The following is a 27,862-nucleotide window of genomic DNA, read 5'->3' on the forward strand; positions in this document are numbered from 1 at the left end:
GCCCTACTTATTGTAATTGAAAGTCATGTTTTACATGAAGCAGTCAACATTATCAATTCTCTTAATTGATTATAGTTCATCAATTAAAATAGCTACTTGAATGTCTTGTTTGAGGAGTAATTGAAGAGGGAAAATACAGTGATTAGTGATGATGCTCAGGTGTAACAGTAATCAAATGGTTAAATACAATGAAATTCATTAAATTTATTTTGCTTTTATTTATTGAAACAGTTAATTACAAAATGGATTGATTACCCAGGAATGATATTCATCAAAAGTTTAAGTACAAATACAACTAAGACATGTTTCTAAGGAAGGATATAATTGAACAATCCAAAAATCTATTATTTAAATGTTCTAGGCTATTTGCTAAAGTTCCAGTCTGATGTTTCATTGTAAAATAGAATTCTATGCCAGTGGAATGCATGCTTAAAAGTTTTGAGCAAAGGGGTTGTGATAGAATGTCTGTATGTTTATCTTAGGTCAAGCCTTGATAATTTTGGAAAGACTCATCAGGAGAAAGTTTGTTGTCAAATATTTAATTTTGGTACAGGAAATCATAAAGGCTATATATTAAGATATGAAGGGGTTTCAATCTACATTGGTGGAGAGAATATCCACACAGATGAAACAATGGATCACTTTTAAAAAGAATATTGTAGAAACCTACTGGAAGAAACTAAAAAGTTTTCAGTAAGAGAATTATATGATCAGATCTGAGCTTTAGAAATTCTGCTTTGGCAATGATATGAAGAACAGTTTAAAGACTGCAAGCTAGAGAAATAGGAAATTATTACAATTATTACAATAATCTAATCATATGGCAATGAAGTTCTAGACTAAGATGCTGATATTAGACTAGGAACAGATGTGAAGGATATTTTTGAAAATAGAACTGACAAGATTTGGCAGTTAATTGAAAGTGGAGGTTGAAGGAAAGATGGAGACTCAAGTGTAACTCTTAAGATTTTTGAGCCTGAATGAGAAAGCTTTATAGGAAATAGCTTTTATATTGTACCTGCTATGTAGTAGACACAGTGCTAAGCGCTTTATGAATATCTCATTTGATCTTCATGTTTACCTGGGGAGGCCAGTGCTTTTATTACCCCCAATTTATATTGTTAAGAAAACTGAGGCAATCAGAGATTAAGTGATTTGCCTAAAGTCACACAACTAATAAGCGTCTGAGATTAGGTTTGAAATTAGGACTTCCTGAATCTAGGCCCAGTGTTTAAATCTGCTGTGGAACAAGGTGCCTTTAAATGTTCACATTAAAAAAGAACAATAGATACATTTATAGATTAGAATTCAGATGATCATTATTTCAAACTTGTACTATTTCAATATTCTCCTAACTAATCTTCTTGACTCAATTTTCCTCAATCTAGTCTGTATGTCACTTTCAGATTAGTGTCTGTACAGCAGTTTTCATTTTGTCACAGTAAAATACAAAACCTTTAATGACCCCTTATTACTTACTGAATAGAGTCTAAATTTCTCACCATCTCATTCAAGCCCTTCCACAGTATCTCCCTAATCTACACTTGCAGATTTATTTTCCACGATTGTGTTACATATATCCTACTCTCCATCCAAGCTGTAAGTTTTGCCACTATCTGCTTGTAATTTCCACCTTTCTATCTGTCTTTTCTTATATTGTTCCTTCCATCTGGATTGATCTCCCCTTCCATCTCTTTCAAAATAAGGCTCATCTTTTGAGGTTCAGTTTAAATGCTATTAGCTCCATAAAAATCTTCCCTGGTAACTTCAGACAGGATTAATCAGCAAGCATTTTTTAAGTGGCTTCCATGTGCCAAACACTGATGTCTCTTTCCCCAGTCTACTATATTTCCTTGTTTGCCCCTCAAAGTGGGGCAACTTGGGTACATGCTTTTATCAACCACTAGGCTTAAAGTCCTTGAGGGCTCAAATTATGTCTTGTTATCCCCCATATCAACTAATATAGTGCCTAAACATGGTTGGTCGATTACTGTCCTTCATTCTCACAGAGGACCAAAATGGCATCACTGTTGGAATCAAGTACAGTGTTTCTGACTGTGAATGATCAGGAAAATACAAGGTCAGAAGGCTCTACCATAGGTCAGGCACAAATAGTCCATATAATCATTTGGAATGGAGATGTCTTCAAATTGGTCTTCACCTATAGAGCACAGTGCCTTCTTTGATGAAAGCATGCCATGCTGGATGATCCTGCGTATGTTTCTCCCTTTTCTCACAATCAGTTCCAAAGTTCTTCAGAAAGACCTTGAGAGTCTCATTGTATCACTTCTGACCACCATGTGAGTACTTGCCTTGTGTAAGTTCTCTGTTAAACAGTCTTTTAGATAAAGGTATGTCAGGCATTCAAACAACATGGCTAGCCCATCAGAGTTATGTTCTCTGTCACAGAGTTTGAATGCTTTGTAGTTCAGCTTGAGAAAGACCTCAGTGTTCAGTACCTTATCTTGCTAGGTGATCTTCAAAATCTTCCTAAGACAATGTATTTAGTTTCCTAGTATAGTACTGGTATTACTGTCCAGGTTTCACAGGCACACACAGTACAATAGCTCTATAGACCTTTAGTCTGGTAGGCAATCTAAAATCTTTTCTTTCCCATATTTTCCTTCAGAGTCTCCCAAACACTGACCTAGCTCTGGCAATTCATGCATCAGCCTCATCATCTATGTGTACATCCCTGGAAAGTACACTGCCAAGGTAAGTGAACTTATCCACAGAATTCAAAAGTTTTCTACTTGTTGTAGCCGATTGGAGATGTAGCTAGCTGGGGGAGAACCTGTGTTTTCTTGGAGTTAATTGTTAGGCCAAAATTAGCACAGGCAGCAGAGAATCAGTCAAGATTTTGTTCACTGCTGTGTACTTTTTACTTTGTTCTTTTCTCCCCCTTTTTCCCACCTTCAAAGGATCCCTCCCTTATTTCCCTTATTTTCTTATTCCTATTAACCTAAACACCCTACTATACTGCCCTTTAACCTATTCTCTCACCTTCCCCTCTAAAGATCCCTCCCTTATCCTCTCCCCCTTCCTTATCCCCTTAGCATTTTATTTCTTCGTGAACTGAATACTTTTATACTCTTCTAAATATATATGTATTGTTCCCTCTTGAATCCATTCCTGATGAAAGTAAACTTGCAGAATTACCTGCCCTCCTCCCTCATTTGATTCCTCTGCTTTGGTTTTTCCTCTGGCACCTCATTTGTATAAGATAATTACTCTTTTAACTGTCCTTGGACAGTTCTACTTTTTGAAGTCATATCATACTCATCTGTACCCCAATCTTTCTTGTAAACTACCTAATTGCTAATAGCAATCTTAGACATACATTTTACATTTTCCCTAATAACAGGTAAGAAGTTTATCCTTATTGAGTCCTTTGTAATCAGTCTTCAGTGTGTATCATATTTCTGTTGGCTCTTGTATGTCAAATCTTCTATTAAGTTCAGGGTTTTATTTTTCTTTTAACAAACTCCTGAAAGTCTGACAATTCATTAAATATCCTTTTTTCATTAGAATTATGCTTAGCTTTGCTGGGTATGATATTTTTGGCTTGAATCCCAGTTCTTTTGCTCTTCGATATATAAAGTTCTAAGACCTGCAATCTTTTAGTGTTGCTACTGCTAGGTCTTGTATGATTTTAATTGTGATACTGCCATATATAAACTGTTTTTTTTTCTTGTTACTCATAATATTTTGTTCTTGAGCTGGGGGTTTTGGAATTTGGCTATGATATTCCTGTAGGTTTTCTCTTGCAGATGGTGATCAGTGATTTTTTTTTTCTATTTCTACTTTACCCTCTTGTTCTAATGCTTCAGGGAAATTTTCTTTAATTATTTCTTGTATTACTGTATCAAGATTCTTTTTGTAATCATAGCTTTCAAATAGTCCAATTATTCTTGTATTTTCTCTTCTTTATCTGTTCTCCAGATTAGTTGTTTTTCTTATGAGATATATAGCATTCTCTTCTATTTTTTCATTCTTTATATTTTGTTTAATTATTTCTTGATCTCTTATAACTTTGCTGGCCTCTCCTTGCCCTCTTCTACTTTCCAAGGAGTAATTTTCCTCCTTAAAATTCATCAACTTTCTTTTCATAACATTCTTGTTTTCTTGGATGGTTCTTTTTGTTTGTTGCTGTTTTTCCTCAATCTTTCTTATTTGATTTGAAAGTCTTTTTAAAGTTCTTCTATGAATTTTGTGGGGCAGATGACCATTTAAAATTACTCTTTAGGGTAGAAGAGGATTTCTTTTATCCTCCTCTGAAGATGAACTCCAGTCTTCTTCATTCCCAATAGTAACTCTATGGTTGAATTCTTTCTCCTTTGCCTGTTCATTTTTTTTTTAAATTTGTAGCAGCTTATTTTTAGGATTTCTAGTCTTACAGTATGTGAGATGGTGTCTCTGGCCTCAGATCTTCCTTCAGGTCTCCCTTCTGGCCTGGAACCAAAACCATGACCTCCAGCCTCCTGTAAGTGCCCACAGACAATAGCACCCCACCCCACTCCTTCTGCACTCACTAGGTATGTTCCTTCTTGTCTAGGGCCATGTCTTCACAGAACAGCTGGGTTTGGAGTTCCTTGTCAGCATGGCTCCCTTGATCTTCCCCAGCTCAGATGTCCAACTCTCCTTACTGTTCCAGGGGTAAAAAGTTCCTGTGCCTGGTGTTGAGGCTACCTCCCAACCTAGCTAAGCCCAGGGCTTGCCTCCCTGTTGTTTAAGTGGGACTAGCCTGGAGGTGTTTATTCTTCATAGGGACCCAACCTTGTCCTGGGATTTTTCTTCAGATCTCTGATTGTCCCAGGAGAACCACTGTTCTGCCCCTACTCATTTATTTTTACTGTTCTATGTTCTCCCTGAGATGTTATTTTATTTCATTTGTGGGGGAAATCTGGAGGGACTGAAATTTTCTGACCTTCCACCATCTTCCCAGAACCTCATCCTGGTCCATAGTTTGATGCAGCTCAGCCTCAAAGGCTTCTTGAGAGCACAATCATCTGTAAACAAAAAGTAATGCGCCACAACTCTTGCTCTGCCTCAGTCTTGGCTTGTAGCTTTTTCAAGTTAAATACTTTACCATCAGTGCAGTAGCTGACCTTGATATCACTTTCATCCTCTTTGAAGGCATTTGACAATACTACAGAAAATATCATGCCAAAAAGCATGGGAACAAGCACGCAGACCTGTTTCACTCTGATGACTGGGAAAGCATAAGAGTATAGTCCATTATCCAGAACCTGAGCAAGTATGCCATCATGAAACTGACATACGACACTGATGAACTTCTCCAGGCAGCCAAATTTTGCTATAAGTTTCCATAAGTCTGCACAACAGATAGTGTCAGAGGCCTTCATTAGATCTACAAATGTGTATAGACCTCTGTTCTGCCCCTTGCATTTCTCTTGGAGTTGTCAAGCAGCAAACACTATATGGATCATTCCTCAACCCTTTCTGAAGTCATATTGGCTTCTCAGGTAGATGACCACCTTCCAGGTGAAAGCATCTTGCTGGTAATGACTAAGAGAGAGACCTTCTCCCTGTAATTGTCACAGGACAACCTAATTCCCTTTCCTTTACAAAGATGAACAATGGAGATCTCCTTGAAATCCTGGAAGATAACATCCTTTTGTTATATAGCCCATAAAATTTATTTTAACTTTTTTATGAGCTATGGAACCCCAATCCTATAAATCTTGGATGAAATAGAATTATCACCAGGTACTTTGCCATGTGAGATGAGTCTAATGAATTCAAAACCTCTTCTTTAGTTGGAACTTCAGCTAGGGAGTGATTGACATCAAACTGAGGTAAACAGTCAATGGCTTCAGCATTGATTGATGACTATCTATTAAAAACACTATAGAAGTATTCATCCCATCTCTCTAGGATCGTGTCCTTATCACTAATCAATGTGGCTCCACTAGCATTGAGTAGCTGAGATGCCCCAGGTGTCTTTAACCCATAAAGAACTTTCTTGGCTTCATAGAAACACTTTTAATTCTTCCTATCAGTGTAAAACTGAATTTCATATGCTTTCTTAACCAAGCCAAGAATCCTGCATCTCTCTTAAGTTTCACTTGTGTTTATCCTTAATGAAATTAAATGCTACATTCTTAGAGATGGATGAACTATCTTGCTAGTAAACCCTGTGGAGTTCTCATTTTTCATTTGGGAGTTCCTGAATTTCCTCATCATTTTCATTAAACCAATCTTGATGTTTGTGAGTGATCTGGACCAGATGAGTAAATGAAATTCTATATACTAAATCTCTGAAAGCTACCCCCTCCTTTTCTGCTCAACTATTGGCAACAGTGTGTTAGATTGTCTTTCCATCCAAATTAGCAACAAACTGTTCACACTCATAGAAGCACTCTAATCTATTGGCAATAAGTCTTCTAGTAGTTGTCTTGCTATATCTGTTGAATGTGAATATTTAACTTAGAGAGGATAAGTCTATGATCTGTCCAGCACTCTGTGCCACACATTGCCTTCATCACTCACATCCTGTCTCTTCTTCTTACAATGACATAGTCTATTAAATGTCAATGTGAGGATACATACATGGAGTTTTATTGCATTTAGGTAAACGAAAGACAGTGTTGGTGATGAGAAAGTCATGAAAGACAAATCTTCAGTAGTAAATGACTGTTGCTGTTGCTTTTTATGACTCATTCCTCTCAATGACTCCTTGCCATGTCTGATAGTCTGTGCCTAGTTTGGCATTAAAGCCACCCAAAATTATAATTTTGTCCCCTATTGGCACATTGGTGATCAGAGTCCCTAGGTCTTCATAAAATTTTTCTTTGACCTCATCAAGGTCATCATGGTGGGAGCATATGCACTGATGATGGTGGCATGGTGCTTCACTGCAAGCGTCAAGCACATTGTCATGAGTTTGTCATTCACTCTTTTTGGTAGGCATACAAGTTTGTTGACTAGATTAGTTTTTATTATTAAAATCTATACTAGCTTCTTGGCACTCCCCATCACTGCAGCCACTTTAGAAAAAATATATATATATGCAGCTCTGACTTCGGTAAGCTGGCCTTCATTTTCCAATGTTATTTCACTCAGGGCTGCTACTTGGATGCGATACTTGCTGAATTCTCTCACAACAAGAGCATCTTTCAGATCTATTGGATATCATGTTGTCCACAATCATATTCACATTTCATGTACTTATGGTGAGTGGAATCATCTTTGCAAAAGTTTTGTGTGTTTTTCAACAGCAAGGTAGGATTCCTGCCTGCCAATGCAAGTAGGCCAAGACTGAGTAAAGTAGACAATTTTAAGGCACCTTTGCTAGCCTCTTCTTCACACCAGGATATAAGCAGTGTGGTCCTTAAAAAAGCCTGCTCAGACACCCAGGGGACTGACAACTCCTATTACTGCTTCAGCACAGTAAGAAAATGACCCTATAGCCTGAGCCACCTGTGCACAGGGTTGTGACTACAGCTCCCAGTATATCTACACCTACTACTTCTCCAATTGCCTGTTACCACAGGACTTTGAGTTAGGAAAAATGGTAAAAAATGATATGAGTGATGTCCTTTGACTCACACATGAATTGGATTTAAGTGAGGTAGAGTTGTGCAAAGTCCTTAGCCTCACTTTTTTTTGCCAGTCATTGAAATCCAGTGGCAAGAAAAAAGTCAAGACAATTAGTGATGGTTCAGGGTGAAGTGAATGACTTTGCCATCTTTGATGTATAACCAAGTTCTAAGCAATCCATAGCAACTGCTTCAGCCACCTTCATTGCCATTGGAACGAATTGTTCTCATCTGCCCATTCCATTGGGGGAAGTCATCGCATGCTTGGGGTAGACCCCTCCGAACTCAGTGAAGAGTTGAGACCTTTAGATTACCCTCAGCCTGGTTTAGTCTATCTGCTGAAATGGTTTGACAGGGTGTGGCCATTGCCCATTCTACAACTTCTTGGCACCACAGCTGAGAGTTGAATGATTCAGGTGGACACCAAATGTAGAAAAGCAGCCCTGAAAAGGGCTTGGCAGCCCTCACACTAGAGGTACTAGTCTTCCCTGAATACCCCTACACACCCTAAACATAGTAGATACTCAATAAATATTTGTTGAGTAAAAGAGTGAGAAAGACCTTATGAATTATAAGAAAGGTTGGTTTTATAGATAGATGTAGTAAACCAAAAAAAAAAAAAAAAAAACCAGAGTAGAAAATCTCTTGACTTTAAAAAGAAGATATTTCCAGTTAAAAGATATTTTTTCCCACCTAGAGTTTGCAGTGTCTATCTGAAATAGAAAAGTTTTAAGTAATAACATAGAGCCAGAAGGCTAATTCTATAAGAGCTACAGAGGAGACAATTTCATTATGTAATAGCCAAATCTTGTGGACTCAGCATTGTGGAATCTTAGAATTAGAAAAAACCTTAGAGGTCATAAAGTCCAACTCCCACTAGAATCATTCCTTCGAGGTCTCTTTTTCCCTTGTGAAGGTTAATACTTAATTCACAATAAGTTTCTAGTGACTTACTAGATCCTTTTCTACTTACAGAAAGGGATCAAATGAGGGGATGAAAGGAAAAGTAATAGGATGCAGGAGATAAACTTTACCAGGTATATAATCAAGTTGGCCCTAATTACAGGTGGCAGGGAAGGAAAGTGTTGAATGAATCTCAGTTCCTGCCTTAAAATGCAATATGTGTACAATTAAAATACAAAATTTTAAATGTATGGATTGATTCATATGTGATCAATAAGGTGGAGGACTAGAAACTTTCTCTGATTCCTATAACTTCTCAGATCTCTCCAAAAAAAAAAAAAAACCAGAAAAAGAAATTATGCAGCAAAGATAAAGCAATTTCAGCTGTCTCCATGGCATAGGACATCTCCAGTGCATAAGAAGTTAAAAAAAAATGAATTGACACTTACCTTGAACTCACTGAATAGCATCTCCCTACTTACCATAATAGCAGAGAGAGTCTACACTAGCTGACCCAAGGACCCCCAAAATGGACTTGTCGCAAAACCCAACCTCACACATTCATCTCCCTCCTTTTTGGTAGTATGGAGATTCAGGCTTCAGACTTTAGACATTTGCTAGGGCCACAAATATACAGCCAGCATCATAGAGGCAGCATTCTTTGCTGCACAGATTTCTGCAAGAGAGTGGCTGAATAGAAAAAAAAAAGGCAGAATATATATACAGGCTTGAAAGAGCACTTAACCCCACAATGCATCCCAACCTTTTCTCAGAGTCTTGAAGACTCAAACTATAGAAATCAACCCCATCGCACTAAGTGGAGCAGCTCTCTGAACTGCTGGTACAACAGCAGTTGGATCAACAGAGAAAGTTGGATAGGATAACAGGGCAGAATACCACATGTGGAGGCTTATGCAGCACTCCACTTAGGAGGGAAAGAGGGAAAGAGCTCAACATCCAATTGCATTCAGTTCATCTCCCCCCAAAAATAGTCACTTGTGGCAAATAACTAGGATAGTGAAACTGAACTACTCAGCATGGGAGCAGGCTGAGATGCTTGAGAGATTCTGCCACCATTCAAACCACCATCAGAGAGGATGGAGACAGAAAGAGAGTAATGATAAAACAAGGGGTGGGGGGAGATCATGAAATTATCGAAGATCTGAGGAAGATGGAAACTCAAAATGTCTTAAACATAATCAGATATATCAACACGTCAAATGTTACAAGCAAAAGGGAATATGGCTTCCACATTTAGAAAACAAGTTCAGGCATCTACGAATAAAAAAATAATGTAAAACAAAAGAAAATCATCCAGTGCTTCATGAGACAAAGAATACTTTGGGAACTTGAGAACATGGAACCACAACATGCTGTTCCTGAGTGACTTATAAAACAAATTAGAATTATGAGAACCAAGTTTATGAACATAGAGAAATAATGGAAAGAATAAAAAAAATTGAATCTGTGATAGCAAGTCTAACCCAAGAAACAAAAAAGAAAACAACAAGTCAAGAATGCAAATACATATAAGTGAAGAACAATCTAGAAGAAGGAAAGCAAAAAAAAAAAAAAATTCAAAGAAAATACCTTCATCAAAACACCAAAACATTCTGATCTATAAAATCATCCCAAGGGTCATTGGTTTCCCAGAAAAACACAGGAGAGAAACCTGAAAATGTGATGCAAGGAATAATGTTAGAGAGTTATTCAAAACTTCTGAATTTAGAAAATAAAATGTCATTTAAAAGAATTCACAGATCACTTTCAGAAAAAAAAAACATACTCTATAAACTCCAAGACACAGAGTGATTAAATTTAACAACTCAATTCAGAAATAACAATTTCTGCAAGCAAACAGGAAAAAGATCTTCAAATATAAAAAAAAAGGAATTTTGAAGAAAACAAAATATTCTACACCCACCAGAAAATGCAGGAGGGAAAGAAATAATGTATTCCCAAGAACAACTGAGTTTAGGTAACAGTCCAACATGACCTAGCCTGAAAATGTGAATTCAAATATAAAAGAAAGGAGTAGTGTATTCTATCATGAAGAGGTGTTTGAAGCATTCTTAGAAAAAACCATACTTGAAGAGATTGTTTGCTTCTCAAATGTTCCAGAAACAGAAGTGTAGGAGAGGTACAGCACAACAATAACTGAATAAGAGTCGAGAGCAGAAGCAGCAGAGTTACAACAGAAAGACCAGTAAGAGTCTTTCTTCTAAATGTACCCAGAGACAATGGTGAAGTGAAAGTCAGATGGAGATAACAGTAAAGTGGTAGATCTGAGGCATTTAGGTTACACAGTGGATAGAGTGCTGGGCTTGGAGTCAAAAAGAACTGAATTCAAATTCAGCCTCAGAAACTTTCTAGCTGTGTGACCATCAGCAAACCACCTAATCTCTGTTTGTCCATGGATCATTGCCTTGTCAAAAAGGTGATCCATTAGAGAAGGCAAAACACTCAAGTAATTTAGCCATGAAAACCCCATGGACAGGGGTCCATGGGGTCACAAAGAATTGGATGTTCCTGAAATTACTGAAGAACAACCAAAACACGGGCCAAGGCACTATGGACATTGTGGGCCTGGCATCTTATGGACATTATGACAATACCTTGCCTTAAATCAAGGTGAATCAATGATTTTATGTTTTATTGGGGGGGGTGAAACTATATTACAAAATGGGGGAATATTATGAAAGTCCAAGAGTAGCAGGGAGATAGAGAAAAGTGTGGGATGTGTTAGGTTCAAATCAAGGCTTAGCAATGAGGGGAAGATGAACCCTATGGTCTCACAAGAGGAAAAGACAATAGATGAGCAGGAGAGGAGGGGGAAAAGGTTGAAAAAAGAGAAAAGGAGAGAGACCTTTTTTGGTAATGGAAGAAGTTTCCACTGATAAATGCTGCTATAAAGAGAGAGATTGTCTGAAAGACCTTGAGCTGGGTGTGGTATGGGGGATCTAACGCTTGAAAAGACTCATCATATTATGGGAGAGTAACAGTTGGAACTCCTGGGTAAAATTGGCACATGGAGTTAGTGTGAGGACATGGACTCAGGGAAGAGATTTCAAGGCAAATTGGGCAAGGGGACGAATATAAATCAGTGGTGATTTATAAGGAGTGGGATGGGCGGATAGAGGTTTTCCCAGGGAGACAATATCTCCTCTGTCACCACTAGAGTGAGTTAAGCACAATGGAAAGGGGAATGAATCCAAGGAGTGAAATTTAAAAGTCAGTAGGAGAAACTGCCTAGAGGGGAGAGCCCAGAATAGATATCTTGAAAGTTTTGATTTCATGAGGAATACAGAGAACAGAGAGGGATTATAAAGGTCATGGACCAGAAAATGACAATGTAGAGAAGGGATTCTTAAAGTTTTTCCACTTGACCTTTTCACTTGAAAAAGTTTTGTGCAACTCTAGGTATGTAGATATATGAAGTCAGTATACAAATCAAACATTTATTGGAATAAATCATAAGGAAATTTATTTCGAAACAATTCTTTGGTATACATCTAATTTTATTATTTATTAAAGATGAAAGCAAATTTGCATGCTAATGAGATGATGTGTTTATTTTTACAAAAAGAATTAAATCTTGGCAGAATATTGGATACTGCAGGATTTAGAGCATCTTTAATATTTTTCAGAATTGATTGATATTTTGATTTTATAATCATCAACGATGAGAATACTGCTTCACATGAAATATCTAACACAAAATTTCAGAATTATGTTTAGGATCATGTCAGAAATGGTTGGAAATTCTGTTCTAATCCCAAGCCAAAATTCATTTAACATTTTTTTTTTTTTAGGAAACTCAATTTCTACACCTGTGTCACTTAATAACTTGGCAAATTCTTCTTGAACTTTTAATGTTAGGTGACTGACTTTTTTATTCCAATTGAGTATGGTTTGTGAACCCAACTTAGTTTTTCAGAATCAAAATTTGAAGGAGAGTATTTCTGAAACTGTGTCTCCAACCACTTCAGATGATCAGTTATAACTCTTAACAATCAAATCTTTGGGAAGGTTGTTTTCAACTATAAAATCATACGTAGGTGTAAACATTTCTAAAGAACCATTTTCCACTCTATGCTTCCATATGGTAACTTTTTTAGCAAAATTTTCAATTTTAATTTTTAACATAAACATGCTAAATTTTTTCCCTGGAAGTGCCATGCTTAAATCATTGAGTTTTTCACAAATAACACAGTTTTGAAAGTCATAAATCTTTATGAAAAAATAACAAAATTGGATTCTGCTCAGTCAAAAATATAACTTCATTTTTCAATTTCAATTTCAATAATCTGTATAAAATTCACTCTCCTGAGAGCCACCTAACCTCTGCATGTCATAATAAGTTTTTTTAGTTGGAGTCCATGTCTTTCTAAAGATTTGAAAATAAATAATTATTAAAGGCATGGCTTTTAATGAAGTTAATGATTTTGATAGTATCTTGAAGCACAACATCTGTCTGCATTTTTGGCTGCAAGTGCCTCCTGATGGCTTTTTCAGTGAGGAAGAGTGAAATGTTCATTGCCACCATCTTTAATTTTTGCTACAAATCCAACATTATTGCCCATCGTTGTTCTAGCACCATCTGTACAGATTCCAAAGTCATTTTTCCACTATAAACCTTGATTTACGAAAAATTTGACTTTGTGACATATGTCTTCCCTTCTTATGTGTCCTTCCAAAGGGTGACAAAACAATAATTCTTCATGAACACTTCCTTCATAAACATGTCTTATATAAAGTAACAACTGTGACATGTTAGAAATATCAGATGTATCATCTAATTGAATTGAAAATTTGGGGCTGCAATGACATCTGTAATAAGCTATTGGAATTGGTCATTACTAATTTCAGAAATTGTTTTAGAAAGAGTATCATTTGATAAAGGAATTTTATAAATTTCATCCCCATACTTTTTCCTATGAACTATTTCTGACATTTTAATAGCAGCTGGTAATAGGAGATGTTCTCTTATCATGTAGAGCTTTATTAGTTTTTGCAATTAAATAAGTTTCATTAGCTGCAAGTAAATACTTTTTGTTGACAGCAACATTTCTCAAAACATTGTTTTTCTTTATTTGACAATTTCAAAAGTTATTCAAAATATTCCTTTAGTTTTTTGCAGTGTGCTGCATGCTTGATATTAAGATGTTGTTTCAGTTTGGGTGGTTTCATGTTCTCCACAGCCAAATCTTCATTATAAATTAAGCAAAGAGGTTTTTCCACACTATCATCATTATTAGAAGTAAATACATTGCAAAAATGATTCAAAATATTATCTTTTTCTTGTCAATCTAGATGTATTACAATTTGATAGCAAAGACTGTCACATAGTCATCAATATTTTTTCTATTTTTGTATAAATTTAGCCACCTATTCATAGCTGAAAAATATTTTTTCCTAAAATATCAATAAATATTGCTAATAGTTTCTCAAATAAATACTAGGTTTAGTTTATGAAATTACATGTGTTTGTGCTTAATTTTTAAAAACCTGATATTCACACATATACAATGGTCATAGTGAAGAAATATTATTAAAGGACTTTTTCTTGCTGCAATGTAACACTTATTTTTCTGTGAAAGGAGTTAGCATTTTTTTTAAAAAATCAAACATTCTAACATAATATAATTCAAAGATACATTAATTTGATACTTGCATGCTGAGGAATGATGGTAGAAAAATATTAAAATTTTTATTTTCCATAATTAAACTTATGTTTCTGTGAAAGCAGAAAACTTTGTGTGTGCAGTAAAAATACTATGATTCATAACATACAATAATCTCAAATCTGAGCTGAAGTGTTTCTAGCAGCTTTTGTCGGTGGTATGTGGTAGGGTGGCATGCACAGAGCAAAGGGAACATGTTGAGTGTCAGAAGAAGGCTGCTGTAAAAGGTGTGTGATGCAATAAAGGAAAACTGCCATAAACACCACAGATTCATTATACATTTGATTTGGAATTAATTTTAGGTAATTGCATGTTCAGAAGACTCTTACTGTTGTCAAATTCTTCATGATCCCCACATTTAATCATGCCACTCTATATGAGGTCCCAACTCACAGATTAAGAAAAGCTGATCTGAAAAAGGAATGCGTGGATTCCCATTAGAAGGATCCGTAAGTGGGAACCGAGGTCGGAGGCGACGGAGACGCAGGAGGCCGAGAGCCCGGAGACCCCGGAGAAGGATCATGCACCACCTGAGTCTGCTGCTAACAGCTTTAACCCTGCTGCCCAGAGAGGAAGCAGCATTCATCCCAACATTGCTGCCCATTCCATCTAGGCATCTTTTTTCAGCGGCTGAAGGAGGACTTTGATATCACAAACCCAGGACATTGGGGGGGGAAGGGGTGACCAACTTTTCGCCTGAATACCACAGGCTTGGCCATTCAGGCTTGACCGTTGAGATCCATTTGCATGACTGAGGGGGTGGTGATGTGTAAGGCGCCAGCACTAACTGCTCCTCTTAAAAAATGCTTTGGGATTAGTTGATTGCACTTCCCCTGTTGTAACTCAGCCATTTAGTTTCATCTTTGTTTTATTTTATGCCTCTCTTTGTCAGCTGTGCTAGCTGCAGACTTCCATGTGAATGCAGTTTTTGTTGTGAGGTGCCCATATGCTAAAGGCCTTCCTAACCCACTTAAGCCTCCAACCGCTGTTTACTCTAGAGCCAGGTGCGCTCCGTGCAAAACAAAGAAGGGGAATGTGAGGATTGGAAGTTCAATTCCGTGTGGACGGTCTCGGGCGGGTAAAAGTGGGACTTCTAAATCTTAGAGTCTTACGAGGCCCTCCATGAACAGCGGGGATTCGAGAAGGTCAGACTGAGCTAGCTTGGCTAGCTCGGGTATTTCCGCCTCTCCCCGGGAGATACGTGATGGGTGGAGTCTCCCTGCCCTCGAGGTCGTCCCGGATTGGGCACACCTGTTGTCTCCTAACAGGCTCGATATTGATATGTAAACTACGGGCAAAGGGCTTAAGTAGGTTCAGGAAAGCCTGAAAAAGTCTCTTGGGCGAAGGACCACGTGTGAGCTTACTAGGCTCCTCACTTTCCTCTCTCTTTCTCCCCCCTCCCCCTCTCTCCCCACTTACACTTTTATTCCTAAGCCCTTATTGTAGATCTTTGCCTCTTTGGGAGATATCTCTCTCCTTCCCCCTATCCCCTGCACTTGTAACTGAATCCCTGAAATAAAGCTCAACCCTTGTTCGACTCTGAAAAAAAAAAAAAAAAAAGAAAAGCTGATCTGGAGTGCACAGAAAGAGAGGAAAGGGGCACAAAAAATTAAATATAAAAACTAATGAACAGGACAGGTTAAAAATTAGAAAAATGAGTAAAAATCTATTTGAGTGGGTGTGGGGAAGGAGAAGAATGAAATAACAAGATTAAAAACAAGAATGAATATAAAACCAGTAAACAAAACCCAAAAAGGAAGTGGGTAACAATTGGGAAGAGGGGTAGCAAGAGAGCCAGTGAAAAATAGGGCTACATTTAAAAAAAATAAGCTAAAGTCATAGAAAGAATATAGCACTGTGTTTATATTTGAAGAGTGGAAAATCGTAATTCAAAAAGTTAGAAATAAATGGAAGAAAATGAAAATATAACAGATAACTTTAAGTGTGGATGAATTAAATAGAAAATTAAATGAAATAAAGTAATAAATTGGGTGAGAAAACAAAATTTTACAATCTGCAAGTACAATCTACTGCTTACAAGAAACACATTTAAAAAACAAAGACATATGCAAAATAAAATGTAGGGGATAGGAAAAATATTGTTGTGCATCAAATGACTTCAAAAAAAAAAAAAAGAAAAACCAAGAATTGCAATCATCTTACAAAGCAAAAAGAAACTTTTAAAAAATAAAAGGGATAAATAAAAAACTACATTATACTGAAAAGAACCATAAGAAAAAAACAATATTGTAATAAACTTACATGTTCCAAACACCTTAGAATCCACATTCATAGAGGAAACACTAACTGTGCTAAAAGAAGACGTAGACAGTAACACAATAGTGACAGAAAACTTTAATATTCCTCCCTGTTTTCAATAAATCTAACAGAAAAATACACAAAAGAGAAAATATGAAACTGAACTTAGTGCTGGAGAAAGCAAAGTTAAAATTATTGTGGCATTTTCTAAATGAGACTGAAAAATTATGTATTTTGTAGCACCCCCTATAACTTTTACAAAAAATCCCTCTGTTGGGACACAGAGATGTTACAAACAAATGTAAATGGGCAAAAAGTTACTGTATCATTAACAGACCACAACGCAATAAAAAATATCCGTTGTTTCATGAACCACACAAAAAATGCAAACCCAAAAGGAGAATTAACAATGAAATCTTAAATAATTATTGGATCAAACAATAAATCATTGAAATGATTACTAATTACTTAAAAGAAAATGACAATTGTGAAACAACATACAAAATTTCTAACATACAGTTAAAGCAATCCTTAAGGGAAGAATCACAACCCTCCAAACATTAACAGCATAGAAAAGAAGTTTAATTGACTAAAGATGCATTACATATTAGAAAGCCCACAAATAAGCAAATTCAAAATAAGCACAAAAATAAGATATTAAAAATTTGAGGAAAAATAGATAAATTATAGAAAAAACCCATTGAAATGATAAGTAAAACTAAAAGATGATTCTTTGAAAACACCAATAAAATTAACAATCTGATTTTTAAAAAGAGCAGAAAATCAAATCAATATAGCATAGCAAATGAGCAAGGTGATATTATAGCAAATGCAGAACAAATAAAAAGAACAGCTAGAGTGTATCAGGCAGTTACAAAAAATAAGAACACAAAAGAAATAGAGGAATACCTTCAAAATATAAAATACCCAAAGTACCATAAAACCAGATAGAGATCTTAAATAACCCAAATTTAGAGAATGAAATAGATTTAGATATAAAGAAACTACCAAAATATATATGAGGAAGTTATAGGGGGAAAGGGGTTCTCCTTGTCCTTATGGATTCACGGAAGAATTCTACCAAACTTTTAAAAAGCAGTACCCATGCTTCACAAATTATTCTGAAAAACTGAGAAACCTTACCACAATCCTTATGTTTGACAAATATACAGAAGGAACACTTTAGACAAATATCATTAATGAATACTGTCAGAATTTTTTTAAATAGGATTCTGTCAGACTACAGCAATTTGTTCAAGAAATGATTCATTATGACCAAGTGGGATTTATACCAGAGATGCAAGGATGATTCAACATCAGTAAAACTATTAACATAATTAATCATATTAAAAACCAAAATATCCAAAACCACAATACATATGCAGAAAAAATCTTTGACAAATTAAATCATTCTTTTGCACTAAAAACTCTGCAAAGTAGAGACATGGAAAGACCTTTTTAAAATTATGTTGTTGTTCAGTTATTTTAGTCATGTCCTACTCTTTGTGACCTCATTTTGGGGTTTTCTTGGAAATGATACTACAGTGGTTTACCATTTCTTTCTCCAGCTCATTTTACAAATAAGGAATTAAGGCAAACAAGGATAAGTGGCTTGCCCAGGATCAATAGCTGGTGAGAGTTTGAGGCCAGATTTAAACTCACAAAGATAAGTCTTTCCAATGTAAAAAAAATAATAATAATCCAGGCAATCAGAAAATATATTAATTGAGGCAAATAATAATTTCAGACAAGTTGAAGTCTTAAAAAAAACCCTCAAAGACCAACAGCATTTCCATATGGTAACAATAAACCTGAAGAAGCAACAATATAAAGGAAAGTCTCATTCCAAAATGCATTAAAATATCTGAGGACCAATCTCCCAAAGACTTGTATAGATTCAATTACAAAATCCTTAAAGAAATAGGAAACAAATTAAATAACTGAAGAAATATCCAGTGCTTCTGACTAGACCATGCTAATATAATAAACATGACAATACTATTGAAGTTATTTTACCCGTTTAATGCTATGCCAATAAAACTTGAAAAATAATAAAATTCATTTGGAAAAATGAAAGATCTAGAATATTAAGGGAAAGGATGAAAAGAAGTAGGGATGAAGGAAGAAAAGCACTTCCAATCCTCAAGCTGCATTATCAAGCAGTAGTTATCAAAACCAACTGATATTGGTTAAAAATAGAGAGATAAATTAACAGAAGAAGCTAAGCAAGGAAGAATTGGAAACAATTGAACTGATTGATGTAGTGTTTAATAAAGTGGAAAATACAAATCACTTAGGAAAAATCTCTTTACTTGATAAAAACTATCAGCAAATTTGGAAAGCAGTTTGTCAGAAATTAGGCTTAGATCCATATTTTACAATATATTATAAATGAATATATCACCTTAATATTAAAGATCATACCAAAAACAAAATAGAAGAGAAACTGATCATATACCTCTAACAACAATGGGTAGAAGATATATTCATATCCAAACAAGAGATAGAAGCAGTTTCAAAATATAAAATAGATAACTTTGATTATATGAAACCAAAAGGCTTCTGCACAGACAAAATTAAATCTAGACCATGAATGAAAGTGGTTGTATGAGAAAATACTTTTTAATCAAATTTTCTGATAAAGATTTGATATCTAAGAAATATAACCAATTGATAAACATATGACTAATAACTATTCTCCAAAATATAGATAATCAAAGGATGTAAACAGTTCTCAAAAGAATTGCAAACTATTCATGACTATATGAAAGAATGCTTAAAGCCACTAATAAGAGAAATACAAGTAAAAACAACCCCTGAGGTTTCACCTTACCCTCTGAAAATTAACAAAAGATGATAAAAATTGCAATAGTTGATATTGGAGGGTATGTCAAATGATAGGTACCCATTGTTTTTGGGTAGCTAGGTGGTGCAGTGGATAGAACACCAGTGCAGGAGTCAGGAGGACCTGAGTTCAAATCTCACCTCAGACACTTGACACTCACTAGCTTTGTGACCTTGGGCAAGTCACTTAACCCCACTTGCCTCATCCTGGGTCATCTCCAGTCATTGTGATGAATATCTGGTCATTGGATTCAGATGGCTCTGGAGGAGAAGTGAGGCTGGTGACCTGCACAGTCCTCCCTCACTCAAAACAAACTCAAGTGTAAGTCATGTCATTATTTCTCTGACAGCATGGTCTTCTTCAGCAATGAAGGACAATCACACACCCATTGTTGGTGAAACTGTGAAATGGATCTGTCATTTTTCTATTTGATATTGCTTGCAAGGAAGTCAGCAATAAGAAGTCCTCATATACACCAAAAGAGTTCTAACAGCACTTTTATAATAGTAAAATATTGGAAACCAAGTAGGTGTCTGTTGATTGGGGAATGTCTAAAACAATTGTGGTACATTAATATAATGGCATATTACTGTACTATATGAAATGATGTGTGTGATGAATATTGAGAAGCATGGTAAGATCTATATGAACTAATTCAGAGTGTAGTAAACAGAGCCAAAAGTAACTACAACAATGGAAATGAAAAGAATACCAAAAAAAATTTCAAAAGTGAATGAATGTAACAATATTAGAAAGATCCAGCAGGACTCAAATAAAGAGATATGAGAGTACACATTCAACTTTCCCTAAATGAAGGAGATAAGTTTACGGTTTTATACATTGAATATTTTTAGACTTTTCCAATGTATGCACCAGCTGTGCTGATATTTTCCCTCTTTAAAAATACCATTTGTTAAATGAAATGGCTTTCTGAGAGAAGTAGGGGATGAATACTGAGGATAATAATGATGATATTTTAAAAAGACAAAAGCTTATTTTTAAAATAATTCAAACACATGGTCATTTGCTTCATTGGTCATTTGTCTTTGACTTCAATGAAATAACATAGTAAAACACTGAATTCAATATTCAGAAGGCACCTTATTGATCACTTTATCCAACCTTTATGCAAGTCATGAATGTTTTCAACAAGTACGCACCAAGCTGCTGTTTAAACTCCTTTACTGAAGGTGAACTCACTACATGAAAACAGAGACTTGAGTTGGAAGGGACAAAAGAAGTCACAATCAATCTCTAACCAGTTAATAAATTCTGCCCACTATGTCTCAAATAAGTGGTCAAGAAATCTCTTCTTGAATTCTACTGAAATGGAAACTTGCTGTCCCTTATTTCCATTTTTGAACTTCTTTAAATATCACTAAGTTTTTCTCCCCTCTTGACACTTATACCTCTTAAATTATTTTCTTATCAGGTTTGGCCACTGTTGAGATCTTTCTAAAGCTGAATTCTGTTATCCAGTGGACTGATTAGCTATTTCTTGAGCAATGGGTCATTTGTAAATTTAACAAGCACATCACCTATATTGACATTTATGTCATGAATGAAAAAAAGCTAACAGCAAAGAGCCAAGGACAGATGCTTGAAGTATTCTATTAGGCACTTCCTTCCAAACTGTTATCAAATCATTAATGGCTACTTTGTGGGTAGTCATTCACCTAGCTCCAAATTAATCTTACTGTGCTACTCTCACCTAGCCTGCAGCTTTCCATCCTATTTCCAGGCATTGCATCCTAGAATCTAAATATGTTGTGCCTATAACCATTTCCTGGGTCTAAAAGTCTATTAAATTTTCAAAATAAAAAATAAATTAGGTTATTCTGGTTTGACTTGGTCCTGAAGCCACACTGGCATTCAATAATTGCTGTTCATCTTTCTAAACACTCAAAACTATTTTTTGAGACTTCTAGAATTTTGTTTCTCTTCTAGAACTCAAACTCTCCCTTTTCCTTTTCTTAAAATCAAGACATCCCCCCTTTCCAGTACTGTAGAACCCTTCATCCAGATCTTTTAGTTCCTTCAGATATGATTTAAAATCATTTTGACGACTTGAACTATTGATGACAATTAACTGCTGACTAACAATTTCATAATTTTCAGGGGGCTTCCACTCTATCTTTGCAACTTTTGTTCTGTCCTTCTAGGTCCAAATATCAAGAAGACAGAAGTAACATAAAAAATGAGTAAAAAGTCCCCTTGTTGTCACCTGTTATTATCATCACATGCACCCCTAGCAGCTGTCCTATCCCTTCTATTCTTCACATACATATATCTATCATACATACTATCCTGAACATATCTAAAAAAGCCTTTGTTATGATTAGAATTAACCACCAGCCTCAGTTCATTCTGAGCTTTAGTGTTTTCGATGTAGTTCTTTGAGATCTCCACCATTATGTTGCATTCATTCATAGATGTTTAGAAAAGCTGCTTAGTGTATTGACTTCAAGTCAAGAATATTGGGGTTCGGCTCCAGCCTTTGACACAGATTGACTGCATGACTCTGGACAAGTCACTGAACCTCTCAGTGCCCTAGGAGACTCTCCAAGTCTATACACTTTAGAGCAGGTGCCCATCCATACTGACAAAAGGAGTTTGTCCATGAGGAGCTCCCTATACCAATGTAAACACAGGTTGCCCTCCCCTGCCATAAAATCAAGTAGTCTGTAGTATTTACCAATAATTTTAGCTCTGTTTCTACTCTATTGATTCTCACTCAAATGCTTTCCACCATGTGATTCCTCTCAGGTCTCTTTATTTCCTTACAACTAATGTGAGGTATCCTTAACATACAACAATATCTAACTCCTTTATTATCTTCTTTTTGAATAAGGTATTCACTTTAAAAACAAAACCTCAGTCATAAGTCAATACCCCAAATCTTGGTGATATATATGAGGTTAAATTTGCTTCCTTGCCTTAGGATTTCTAGTTCAGTCCATTTGCTACACACACTTTGTGAATTTATATTTACAATCCAATGTTCTTTTTCTTCTGGTGAATCTATTGTGTCCAGCACTTTCGAATTACAGAACTTATTTTTCTACTATTCCTTCTCTGATATTTTTCCAGTATTTTATCAAACCTATTTGTGGACAGTTTTCTCTATGTCCCTCTTTGGTATAAAGGTTTCTTAATCTGATTCACAAAGTTCAAGAAAAAAAGTCAGTCCTTATTATAAGTACTCCACTCCTTACCAAGAGTCCATCATTGTTGTATATTAATTTATCATCCAGAAATTCAAATCCCATTTTCAGATGGCGCCTCAGCCAGCTGTTGACTTTCCAAATATGCCTTTCTCTTTTGAGAAGCAGTACTGGTAAAAATATTACCTGTGCTTTGTATCATCATTAATTTTTTTCTAAGTCTTCATTAACCATAGCCGTGCATTCTAGGTGCTTTCTAGGGACATAGTTTATCCAAATTTTACCTAAGGTATTCCATTCTGTCTCTAAACAATTCTGCACACAGTTTATATCAAAGAAAGAACATCTGTTAAGCAAATAATATATGCCAAGCACTGCACTAAGAGCTAAATATACAAAGAAAGGCAAAAACAGCTCCTGCTATGAGGGAACATAAACCATAACAGGGGAAGACAACATGTAAATAACCAGGTAAATACAAAATATGTATGAATAGACAGAAGGCAATCTCAGAACAAAAGCACTAGCTACTGGAGAGACCAGACAAGGCATCATACAGAAGGTAAAACTTGAGCTAAGTCTTGCAGGAAGCCAAAGAAATCAAAAGTTCAGAGGTGATGAGGAAGAACATTCCAAGAATAAGAAATAGTCAGTGAAAATGAACAGGTGAGGAGGATGAGGTGTCCCATTTGAGAACTACAATTAGACCAGTGTAGCTGGCTGTAGCTAACAAAATGCAGGGAGGGGAGAGTATGAAATACAAAAAAACTGGAAAAACAGGAAGAGGCCAAGTTGTGATTCCATATGTTTGGTCAGTTGCCATATCTTAACACTTCTACCCTCACAAGAGCTTTAAATGTCACCCTTTATCTCCATTCACACAGCTACCATTTTATGTCAACTTTGCCTCACTTTCCTCCTAAGATTCTTTCAATTGCTTCCTAATTGGTCTCCATGGACCAAGTCTTACACCTCATGGGTCTGTTCTACACACTGCTAATAAGGTAACTTTCAAGAAGCACACGACTGACCATTTGATTCCCCTACTCAACCAACTCTAGTTGGCTTCCTTTTGCAACTGGGATAAAATATAAATTTCTCTGTTTAGACTTCAAAGTTTCACACAACCTCACCCCAGTCAATCTTTCTGTCTTTATTTAATACTATTCCTCCTGTAATGAAGTCACTGGCCTTCTCGCTATTCCTCACATAACACACTCCATCTCTCATCTCCATGCTTTGCAGTCCTCAATGACAGGAATGTATTCCTTCTGTATTTTTGTCTCAGAGTCTATTTTCCTTTCCTTAAGATGTAGCTCTGACACCATTTTATGAATGAAGTCTTTTCTGATTCCCCTACCTTCTTCCTTCCAAACTATTATGTTAATATTTCTATTTATCATTTTTATTATATTTCTATTATATATTATTATAGAATATCTATATGTTATATAATATATATTATTATATTTCTATTTATTATCTCTGTGTGTATACATATATGTATATATAGTTCATGTGTTTGCATGTGTATTTTTCATCCTAGAGGATAAAATCACTATGAGTTTCAATGGTTTCATTCTTTATACTTGTATGTCAGTATTAAAAGTCACTTAATGAATAACTGATTGATTGAAATTTCAAATAGAGGAGTTTGTATTTGATACAGAGGTAATAAGGAGCCACTGGAGCTCACTGAGTTGGGGTAAGGATGACATGGAGAGTTTATACGTTCAACCAATACTTACGGGCAGCTTGTTGCCACAAAGGATAGAGTGATGTGCCTGAACTCAAGACTCATCTTCCTGAGTTCAAATCTGACCTCAGATTAGTTGTGTGACCCTGGGCAAGTCATTTAACCCTGTTTGCCTTAGTGCCTTATCTGAGAAGGAAAGAGCAAACTACTTCAATATTTTCCAAAAAAGGGGGGTGTTATAAGGAGTCAGACATGATGGATGAATGAACATACTTTAGAAAAATTGCCTTGGTGGCTGACTAGAGAACAGAAGGAAATTGAGAGAGACTTGAGGCAGAAACACCAAAAATCAGAAGGCAATTGCAAGAATTTGAATTAGGAATTTGGCTGGACAAGTGAAAAGAAGATAGTATATGAGACATGAATGAGATTTAGCAATGAATTTTATATGTGGAGTGAGTTAAAGGAGCTGAAAATGACCCTGAAATTGTAAGCAAGGGTGCCAGAAAGGGTGGTGGTTCCTTGATAATAGTAGTAAATTCAGGAAATAGGAGGGTTTGAGGGAAAAAAGAGAATGTATTTTTTTTAAACATACTGAGTTTGAGATACCTATGAAACACACAGTTTGAAATGTCATATTCTACTATTAAATGTATTGCATATTGGTAATGGTTAGCATATTTACTTGGTATGTATTAAATAGATGTAATAAATATATTATAAATTTACCAAGTATAACATTGAAGATAGGTTTTATTTACTTCATTATCACTTTATTTCATTTTTATTAATATTATACATTGTTCTAATAAAAATGTTTTATATAAACAGTGAAAAGGTAAAGATAAACTACTGGCAGACTAAATAACATGATAGCCCTGGTGAGATATGCCATAATTCGCAGGATAATTTCAGACTGAATCAAGTAGTTTACGTGCACATGTCATCCTGTCACTCCAGTCTGTACCACCAACAAAAGCAGATGCAGAGAAAGGGATGTGGAGGATACTTTTCATTGTACTAGGGGCCTATCAGAGCTTAGTAGAGTAGCTCTGAGGAGAAAAAAGTTAAATCCCTTACTGAACAGAAATCAGATAGCCAGTTGTAAAGCAAGAAAATGAAAGAGTTTATATGTGTCTGACAACTGCCTGGGTTCCATTGTTGAAATTCTGAGCTGCCCCCTCACTGCTGAGGAACTTGTTAACATGTTCTAAGGAGGTCTGAGGCTCTGGCTTCAAAGGAAATCTAGCAACGAGAGAGAGACAGAGACAGAGAGAGAGAGAGACAGAGACAGAGACAGAGACAGAGACAGAGACAGAGACAGAGACAGAAAGACAGAGAGAGAGACATCAAAAGGGTGCTCAGTCTTGAGGTAGTTTTGTTTAACTCAAGCAGTCAAGTAGCACCACCCCCTATATTCCCCGCAGAGAAGGAATAGGCTTTCTGGGATCTGATTTTGTACTTTAAAGATTTTCAGGATCTGCAGTGGAGATGTGTAGTATTTGGGAGGGTGAGGAGAGGGTTGAACAAGAGTGGAATTATATTCCTATCATCAGTGTTCATAGTGAAATCCAGTCATTTTCTCTTTCTTCTCTGTAAAGGCTGCCCCACTGCCTCCACTGCCTTCCAATTCTCTTGTCTATATAGCCAGACATAAGATTTCTAGTTCCTAATCCTACCTACCACAATCCTTGAGCAAGTCCCTTTGACTCTTCTAATTTGAGGAAAGAAAATAGCCACAGTTATTAATGACTGCCTCTCTAGGGTTTGGTAAAGAGTTATGAACTGCTAGGAGATGGGGGTGAGGATAAAACACCAAGTCCAGGTAAGGTATGGAAATAAAAGAAGAGACAAGTTTAAGCTGGTGGAAAGCCCCAATTAAGGAAAGACTTTAGTTTCTTGAGAGAGGGAAATACCTTAAATATTTATTGAGTCAAAGTACTTCAGGGTAAGTGTGGCTAAAATGAGGCATGAAAAACCTGGAGAATAAAATCATGACAGAGAAAAATACCTTATACTAATGAAAGGGAAACATTGGATCTCATAAGAAATCGACTTAGATGACCAAGGGATTAAAAAAAGGAAAAGGGGAGGGTATGACAAGGAAAGGCGTTAAGTTGTGTAGATATGTTAATATCGATACTAAATTACTTTAAAAACGAGAGAGAGAGAGAGAGAGAGAGAGAGAGAGAGAGAGAGAGAGAGAGAGAGAGAGGGATGGATGGATAGATGACAGTGGCTCGAGTAGGGAAAAAAAAGATTGCTCCTTGAGATAAGAATACACATTCCAGAATGTGCAAAGCCCAGCAGCCGAGGCAATAATCATGATAAATTTTAGTCTACTATATAGCACTCACTCAAAAATATGACTTGATTGCTTTACAAATAGATTATAAGATAATGCTCATATTAATGTATTGAAGACAGATTATGGATTAAGGGGGAAAACATGAAAACTCACATAGCACTGAAATTTCAATAATTTTTTAGGGGAACCAAACTCACAATCCCATAGATAAAAGGAAACTCATTTTATCAATAGAGATTCTGTAACATATAGTGTTAAAGAGTTGACTGGGGCAGTAAAAAGATTAAGTGACTTGCCAAGAATGCAGCAGTCAGTATGTTTCAGAGGGATGATTGGAACGCATCTTACTGACTCTGTGGGTAGTTCTCTATCTACTAGGCTACTGTGACTCTAAAACATAACATATACATTGGTCCAAAGCTAAATCGAATCTTCCAGCCTCTGTAATTGTACTAAGAGTAAGAATAACTGGCATTCACATAGTACTTACAAATATTATTTCCTTTTGAGTCTCACAATAATCCCATGAGGCAAAAAGGCAATAGATCTTATCCCCATTTAACAAAATGGAAATTGAAGCTCTTAAATTCTATGCCTATGGTCACACAGCTGTAAGTATAAAGGTAATATTTGACCGCAGGTCTTTCTGTCTCTGGGACTAATCTTATCCCAGTGAAACTAAGGCAAGTCAAGTTGTGAAAATTAATTTCATTTCCATTAAACTCAAAACCAGGGAAAACTAGAGTTTGCCAGCCATATCTAAATGAGGAAATTGCAAACTTCTGTCTTGGTGAGTGATTTTCTACAGCATCCATGATTGAGAGGATGTAGGCAGCCAACCAGAGAATCTGAATTTTTTAATAAAATTCCAAAACAACTTTGACAAGGATAACTTCTCATTTTAGCAGCAGCAGCAACAACCAAAAAAAGACAAATTAAAATTGCAATTCTAAAAAAGATAAGATTTGAGATGGATAAATATATGGTAATATATCTGGAGGAAATGATCAGCATTTACATAAAATGAGACATAGCTATTTAGAAAGAAGCAAAACTGAAAAAGTCCTGGCAGGTATAGATGATAATAAATTGTATGGAAGCTTATAATATAACATTCTTGCCCAAAATGATAAATTCCCTCCCACAGCATAGGAATGGTGGATTTTAGCACCAAAATCTAATAATATCCCTTTAAGCAGCATTTCTAAGTCCATGCTGTAATTATTCACTGTGTTGGGATCACTTTATTTTATGAAAGAGCCTGAGAAGTTAACATCATAACACATGATACAATAGAGACTTCTCAAATGAAGTCAGGGTGACTGTCAGCTTAATGAGATACAATAGGTATTTACTAAGCACCTATTTCCAAGGCACTCTGTAGGTACTAGGGGTAGATAGGTGATATATAAAGTCCCTTTCAGCTCCAACTGCTAGAAGC

At 35.9% G+C, this 27,862-nt stretch overlaps 1 long non-coding RNA gene across 1 annotated transcript; it reads left to right on the forward strand.

Moving 5' to 3' along the window:
* The first annotated feature begins 2,554 nt into the window (after window positions 1-2,554).
* Window positions 2,555-18,357, forward strand: LOC140501588 (uncharacterized). Its single transcript, XR_011966257.1, has 2 exons — window positions 2,555-2,715; window positions 7,087-18,357. It is a non-coding gene; the product is annotated as an uncharacterized lncRNA (long non-coding RNA).
* Window positions 18,358-27,862: the final 9,505 nt, after the last annotated feature.

Source organism: Notamacropus eugenii, chromosome 4 (assembly GCF_028372415.1).
Source record: "Notamacropus eugenii isolate mMacEug1 chromosome 4, mMacEug1.pri_v2, whole genome shotgun sequence".
In the NCBI taxonomy this organism is placed as follows: domain Eukaryota; kingdom Metazoa; phylum Chordata; class Mammalia; order Diprotodontia; family Macropodidae; genus Notamacropus; species Notamacropus eugenii.